General features: G+C 40.1%; 1 pseudogene; it reads right to left on the bottom strand.

Annotated features, from left to right (window-relative positions):
- Positions 1-7,342: 7,342 nt before the first annotated feature.
- Positions 7,343-7,816, bottom strand: LOC120593558 (60S ribosomal protein L21-like; annotated as a pseudogene).
- Between the last annotated feature and the right edge of the window lie 356 nt (positions 7,817-8,172).

The raw sequence follows: 8,172 nt of genomic DNA, 5'->3' as shown, positions 1-8,172 counted from the left end.
TATGATTCCACTTATATGAGATACCTAGAATAGGCAAATTCATAGAGACAAAGTAGAATAGTTATTGTTGGGGCCTGGGAGAGGGGGATACTGGGGAGTTATTGCTTAATATGTACAGTTTCTGTTTGGGGGTGATAAAAAATTTTGGAAATAATGGTAGTGGCCGTACAACATTGTCAATGCAATTAATACCAAAGAATTATACACATAAAAGTGGTTAAAATGGCACATTTTATGTTTTCTATATTGTTCCACAATAAAAGTTTATAAAAATTATGAAGTAAAATAAAAAGAATAAGGGTGTCAATTAGTGAAATCAAGACTGTGGGAAACTCTATGGTACAAACAACCAGCATTCCTCAAAAAACAAACTTCAAGGGGGAAAAAAATGAGGTGGAAAGAAAACCTATAGATTAAAGGGGCCTGAGAAACATATAACCAATTAAAATGTGTAGGCCTTATTTATATCTGATCCAAGCAAACAAATTGTAAAACAAAATGTAGCATTTATGAGACAGTGAGAAATCAGAACACTGATTAGATATTGATAATATTAAAAGATTAATGATTTCATCATATTTTTAAAATTTTAAATTTTATTCTTCAATTAAAGCTGACATTAAATATTATTTTATATTAGTTTCACGTGTACAACATAGTGGTTACACATTTATATAATTTATGCAGTGATACCCCTGATGAGTCTAGTACCCACCTGGCACTGTATATAGTTATTACAATATTATTAGCTATATTCCCTATGCTGTACTTCACATCTTTGTGACTACTTTGTTACTACTAATTTGCATTTCCTTATCCCTTCACCAACCCTCCAATTCTCCTCCCATCTGGAACGCATCAAAGTGTTCTCTGTATCTATCAGTTTGTTTTTGTGTTGTTTATTTTGTTCACATGTAAATGAAATCATATGGCATTTGTCTTTCTCTGTCTTACTCCACTCAGTACAATACCCTCTAGGTCCATGTTGTTGCAGATGACAAGATTTCATTCATTTTTTATGGCTGAGTAATAATCCATTGTACATAGTACCAACTCTTCTTTATCCATTCATCCATTGATGGACACCCATGTTGCCTCCATATCTTGGCTATAGTAAATCATGCTGCAATAAACATGTGGAGTCTCATATTTCTTTGAAGTAGTGTTTTGAGTTTCTTTGGATAAATACCCAGAAGTGGGATTACTGGGTCCTTCTTTGTCTCTTGTTATAGCCTTTGTTTTAAAGTCTATTTTGTCTGGTGTAAATATTGCTATCTCAGTTTATTTTTTCATTTCCATGTGCATGAAATATCTTTTTCCATCCCTTTACTTTCAGTCTTTGTGTGTCATTTGATCTGAAATGGGTCTCTTGTAAACAGCACATCTTGTTTTCTTATCCATTCAGCTACCTATGTCTTTTGTTTGGAGCATTTAACCCATTTACCTTTTAAGAGGTTATTGATAGGTACTTAGTTATTGCCATTATGTTGTTCATATTTATGTTTTTCTCCTTTTTCTTATTAAAGAATTCTCTCTAACATTTTTTTCTTGTCTGGGAAACTCTTTATCTCTCCTTCAATTTTAAATGATAGCCTTGCTGGGTAGAGTAGTCTTGGTTGTAGTTCCTTGCTTTTCATCACTTTGAATATTTCATGCCAATCCCTCTAGCCTGCAAAATTTCTCTTGAGAAATCAGCTGAAAGACTTAAGGGGGCTTCCTTGTAGGTAACTAACTGCCTTTCCCTTTCTGCTTTTAAGATTCTCTCTTTGTCTTTAACCTTTGCAGTTTTAATGATGATATGTCTGTTGTGGGCCTCTTTGGGTTCATTTTGTTTGGGACTCTCTGCACTTCCTGGGCTTGTATATCTATTTTCTTCACCAGGATAGAGAAGTTTACAGTCATTATTTCTTGAAATAGGTCCTGAATCCCTTGGTCTCTCTCTTCTCATCCTGGTACTCCTATGATGCATGTATTGTTATGCTTAATGTTGTCCCAAAGATTTCTTAAACTATCCTCAATTTTTAAATTTTTATTTTAATTTTTGCTGTTCTGACTGGGAGTTTTTGCTGCCTAGTCTTTGAAATCGCTGACTTGATCTATGCTTCAGGATTAGATCCTATCTAATCTGCTGTTTTTTCTTTCCAGTGTATTCTTCATTTCAGTTATTGTATTCTTCATTTCTGATTGGTTCTTTTTTATGGTTTCTATATCTTTTTTATGTTTACTATTTCTTTGTTGACGTTCTCACTAAGTTCCTTAAGCATCCTTATAACCATTGTTCTGAACTCTGCATCTGGTAGATTACTTGCCTCAATTTCATTTAGTTCCTTTTTTGTAGTTTTCTCCAGTTTTTTCACTTGGGGCACATTTTTTGTTTCCTCATTTTGGCTGCCTCTCTGTGTTTGTTTCTCTGTATTAGGTAGATTTGCCATGTCTCCCAGTCTTGGCAGGTTGGCTTTATGTAGTAGGTGTTCTGTGAGGCCCACTAGCACAGTTTCCTGGGTCACCTGAGCTGGGTGTTTCAGGAGTGTTTCTTATGTTGGTTTTGTATGCCTTCCTGTTCTGGTTGAGACTTGTTTGCTGTCGGCATATCAGTGGGTGAGATTAACTCTCAGGCTTACTGGCAATGAGGATTGGCCCCAACCAATGTACAAGCTGTTGTGTGTGGGCTGACCCCATGGAGTAGAATTTGCCCAAAACGACTCTGGTGCCTGCTGAGATCACACATTGGGTATGCTGCCTGTGGGGCTAATTGCGTGGTGTTATGTTATGGTTTGAAGTTGGCCACATGGTATGTTGGTTCTGGGGACTTGGGGAAAGCTCCTGTGCAGGCCAAGGTCAGCCACTGCCTGTTACTGGTCTAGGGTTATCTGGTAGGAGCTACAAAGTGCTCCATGGCTTGTCACTGCCTGTGTTGGACCTGGAGATGTGCAGAAGCCATGCAATTGAGGTGAGTTGTCACCATTCCCAGGCTTGAGGCAGCTCAGCAAAATGCCCAGGGAACCCCAAGACTTACCACCACCTGCCAGCTATTCATAAAGCTTAGCTGCTGAAAGAGCATCAGGTGGTGTGGATGATACGGGAGGTGAGTAGGGTGGTGTCTCAGGGATCGCCAATGTGGTGAAAGTGGTGTTCAAAGGGTTAATGCAGATTCAGATTTGGCAGGCCCATCTGCAAAGTCTCAGTCCCCACCAAGGTCAACTGCTGCCCACCTGGGGCCCGAGAGTTGTCCAAGAAAAACTGCAGTGCCAGCCAACAATGGCTGCCTGCCAGTTGGGAAAAAGCCTCCAGTAGTGCACAAGTAGGGTGGGGCAGAGTCCCAGATAGTCATCACAGTGGAGTGAGCAGGGCTCATGAGGCCAATGAGAATTCAGATTTGGCTGTGTAGGGGGAGGGCTCGACACAGAAGAGATGGCGTCCACTCACGGGCTACATGGAAGAAGTGCTCAATACAGGAATAATGGTGGCTTTCCTTCCAGCCCTTTCCCTGAAGCCACACAATTTAGCCTTTCCCTGTATGTCTCTGGCACCTCCTGAGCTTCTTTCCCTCTGCCGCCAGAGTCCAGGGTGAGTGCCTGCATACAGCTGAGTACCTGGAATGAGAGAGTTTGTCTGTGGGCCCTTTAAGCCAATGCCTGGGTCTCCAGCCACCTTCTTTCTCACCTGAACAGACAGAATCCTGGCTGATTATCAAAGCCAGATGTTGTGGGGCTGCTCTTCCTGGCACTGGTGCTCCAGAGTGGGGAGCCCAGTGTGGGACTGTGATTCTTCGCTGTTCAGGGGAGACCTCTGCAACCGAGATCGCCTGGTTCTCAACTGCCATCATGGGTTTGGGGCCGGCCTGTTTCATGTCTCCACTCCTCCTACCAGTCTCAAGGTGGCTTCTTCTTTATATTCGTAGTTATAGGACTTCAGTTAGTTTTAGCTGGTTCTTTGGGTTGATTGTTCTATATTTTAGTTGTAATTTTTATGTGGTCATGGGAGGTAGCAAATACAGAATTTACCTACTCCACCATCTTGACCAGAACCCTGTCATTGTGTTTTTATTTTCCTTTTTTCAAGGTATCTTTTGATTTCTTCCTCCATCTCGTTGCAAACCCATTCATTGTTTAGTAGCACGTTATTTAGCGTCCATGTGTTTGTGTGTTTTCAACTTTCTTCTTGTACTTGATTTCTAGTTTCATACCATTGTGGTCAAGAAGATGCCTGATATGATTTCAATCTTCTTAAATTTATTGAGACTTGGCTTGTGACCTAACATGTGGTCTATCTTGAAGAATGCTCTGTGTGTGCTTGATAAGAATGTATGTTCTTCTTCTTCGGGGTAAAATGCTCTAAAAATTGCCATTAAATCCATCTCGTCTAATATGTCATTTAAGGCCACTGTTTCCTTGTTGATTTTCTGTCTGGATGATTTATACATTGCTGTCAATGGTGTGTTAAAGTCCCGTACAATTACTGTATTATGTTGCTCTCTCCCTTATGTCCATCAATATTTGCTTTATAAATTTAGGAGCTACTATATTGAGTGTGTAAAGGTTTACAAGGGTTATATCCTCTTGTTGGATTGATGCTTTTATCATTATATAGTGTCTTTCTTTGACTCTTGTTACAGCCTTTGTTTTAAAGTCTATTTTGTCTGATGTAAGTATTGCTATCCCAGCTTTTTCTTTCATTTCCATTTGCACAAAATATCTTTTTCCATCTCTTTACTTTCAGTCTATGTATGTCTTTCTATCTGAAATGGGTATCCTGTAGACAACACATGTATGGGTCTTGTTTTCTTATCCATTCGACTACCTATGTCTTTTGATTGAAGCTCTTAATCTATTTCCATTTAAAGTAATTATTGATAGGCACATAGTTATTAACATTTTATTATTCATATTTATGTTCTTTCTCCCCTTCTTCTTCTTAAAGAAGTTTTTTTTTTAACATTTCTCTTAATACTGCTTTGGTGATGATGAACACCTTTATCTTATGCTTTATCTGTCCTTGGATTCTAACTGGTAGCTTTGCTAGGTAGAGTAATCTTGGTTGTAGGTCCTTGCTTTTTGCACTTTGAATATTTCATGTCAATCCTTTCTGGCCTGCAAAGTTTCTGTTGAGAATCAACTGACAGTATTATAGGGGCTCTCCTGTAGGTAATTAACTGCTTTTCTCTTGCTGCTTTTAAGATTCTCTCTTTGTCTTTAATCTTTGCTATTTTAATGATGATGTGTCTTGGTGTGGGCCTCTTTGAGTTCATCTTGTCTGAGACTCTCTGTACTTCCTGGGCTTCTGTGTCTATTTCCTTTGCCAGATTGGAGAAGTCTTCCATAATTATTTCTTCCAAAATGATTTCAAATTCTTGCTCTCTTCTTCTGATTTCCCAATGGTGCAAATGTTGGTACACTTGATTTTTGTTCCAGAAGTTTCTTAAACTATTCTCATTTTTTAAAATTCTTTTTTCTTTTTGATTTTCTGATCATATGTTTTTGCTACCTTTTCTTCAAATTGTTAATTTGATCCTCTGCTTCATCTAATCTGCTGTTTATTCCTTCTAGTATATTCTTCATTTCAGTTATTGTATTCTTCATTTCTGACTTTTTTAATGATTTCTATGCCCTTTTTTATTTTTACTATCTATTTGTTGACATTCTCACTGAGTTGATCTATTCTTCCCGTAAGTTCATTGAGCATTCTTACAACTAGAGTTTTGAACTCCATGTCTGTTAGATTGCTTGCCTCCATTTCATTTTGTTCTTTTTCTACAGTTTTCTCCTCTTCTTTCATTTGGGACATGTTTCCCTGTCTCCTCATTTTGGCTTCCTCTCTGTGTTTGTTTCTCTGTATTAGGTATATCTGCTATATCTCCCAGTTTTGGGAGGTGGCTTTATGTAGTAGGTGTCCTGTGAGGCCCACTGGCAGTTTCCTGGGTCACCTGAGCTAGATGTTCCAGGAGTGTTCCTTATGTTGGTTTTGTATGCCTTCCTGTTCTGGTTGAGCCTTGTTTGTTGTTGGCATATCAGTGGGTGGGGTTGGCCATAAGAATGACTGCCTGTGAGGACTGGCCATGACCACATCTGGGGCTGCCCCACAGAGCAAGATTTGCCCCAATAGGGCTCTGGTGCCTGTGGGGACCACCCTTTGTGTATGTCATTTGTGGAGCTAATTGGGTGCTGCTCTGTTATTTTCTGAAGCCAGCACTGAGTGTGCTGTTTCTGGGATCTTTTGGGAGAGCCTCTTGTGGAGGCTGAGGTCAACCACTGTTTGTGCCTGAACCAAGGCCACCTAGTAGAAATTATAAAGCAGTTTACAGTTGGTAGCTGCCTGTGCTGAGCCCAGAGCCACATGGGAGAAGCCATGCTGCCATATGAGGCTGGCTGCCACCCATGCTGGTCCTGGGGCCATTCATCAAATGGCATAGAAATGGCATAGGGCATACTGAGGCTAACTGTCATCTGCCTGGGGCCTGGAGACCTTGGAGGGTTTTAAAGAAATTTTGCAGTGCAAGCCTAGGGTGGTGCTCAAGTTGGGGGGAGCAAAGCCTCAAGGAGTCACCAGGGTGGGGTAAGGGGTGTTCACCAAGTTAATGCAGATTCAGATTTGGTGCCAAACTCTCCCTGCAAGCTGTGTGAAGGGAAGGCTCAACAAAGGGTCAATGGCTTCCCTTGACCTGAAGCCACACAATTCAGTTTCATTCCATATGTCTGGCACCTTCTTTCCTTTCACTGGAGCCTAGGGTAAGTGTTTATGAGTAACTGAGGACATCTGGGTTTCTAGCAGCCCTCTGTCTCAGTGGGATGGATTCCCTGCTGACTTTCACAGCCAGCTGTTGTATGGATTCATTTTTCTGTCCCTGGAAACCTGGGCTGGGGAGACTGGTGTTGGGGAATCTCTGTAGCCAAGAGATCCCTCCTGATTCTCAACTGCCACACATGGGTGTGGTACCATCTCGTTTCATGTCTCCTCCTGTCTTACTGGTCTCGCTGTGACTTTTTCTTTATATGCTTAGTTTTAGGAGTTCTATTCAGCCAGTCTTCAGATAGATCTCCAGGTCAATCGTTTTATAATTTAGTTGCAATTTTCATGTAGTCATGGGAGGAGACAAGCACAGCATTTGCCTACTCTGCCATCTTGACTGGAACCCAGATAAAACGATAATATGTTTAAATTAATGTGAATTTTTCTAGGTGTAAAATTGGTAACAAGATTACTTTTAAAACAAGTGAGTTTTTATTTAAAGATTGATACTAAAATATTTACAATTTTTGTGTAGGACTGTTGGTTTTCTTTAAATATTTCTTTGGAGAAAGGGACACCTACTCAATTAGAGGTTTTTTTTTGTTTTTTGTTTTAAATTCTATCATGCCATGAATTCATAGGGAATGAGCTCCAGCAGCTCAGGTTCCTTTCCATTCATTCTCACAAAGTGTGCTTCTCTGGGTGCAGCAGGCTGGTGCTTCAGCTGAAGCCAGCTACATTTATCTTTGACTTCCTTCTTTTTTTATCACTTCAGGAAGCTATCTCAGCTCTTAGAGTGCTTAATATGCTCAATACATACATTAATTCTCTTGGCAAGAATCTCGTCCTTAATTTGTTTGTTTACAACAATGCCAACAGCATGCTGGGTAACATTGTAAACTCTTCCAGTTTTGCCATGGTAACATTTATGGGGCATTCCTTTTTTAACAGTGCCCATTCCCTTGATGTCTACAATATCACCTTTCTTGCAGATTCACGTGTATGTGGCCAAAGGAACAACTCCATGTTTTCTAAAAGGCCTAGAGAACATATAACGGGTGTCTCTTCTCTTTCTCTTTGTGTTGGTCATTTTGGCAGATTACAGGAAGATGGCAATTACAGCCGAAAAGGCAAAATATTTTTTAAAGGAGGTTGAAATGAAGACCTTTTCAGTAAAAAGAAAACAAAAAAAAACAAAAACAAAAAAGCAAAAACTGAGTTTGCCACCAAAAGGCCCTGATGAATGGACATCCTTTAAAGCAGATGTCCCCAATTTTTTTGGCACCAGGGACAGGTGCTCCTATGAGAATCTAATGCCTGATGATCTGAGCTGGAGCTGAGGTGGTGATGCTAGAGCTGGGTAGCAGCTGCAAATAAAGATGAAAGTTCACTGGCTTGCCCACCACTCACCTCTTGCTGTATGGTTGATTCCTAACAGGCCACAAC

Source organism: Pteropus medius, unplaced genomic scaffold (genome assembly GCF_902729225.1).
Source record: "Pteropus medius unplaced genomic scaffold, Ma_sr-lr_union100, whole genome shotgun sequence".
NCBI classification, from domain to species: Eukaryota; Metazoa; Chordata; class Mammalia; order Chiroptera; family Pteropodidae; genus Pteropus; species Pteropus medius.
This window is presented reverse-complemented; position numbering and strand designations above follow the sequence as displayed.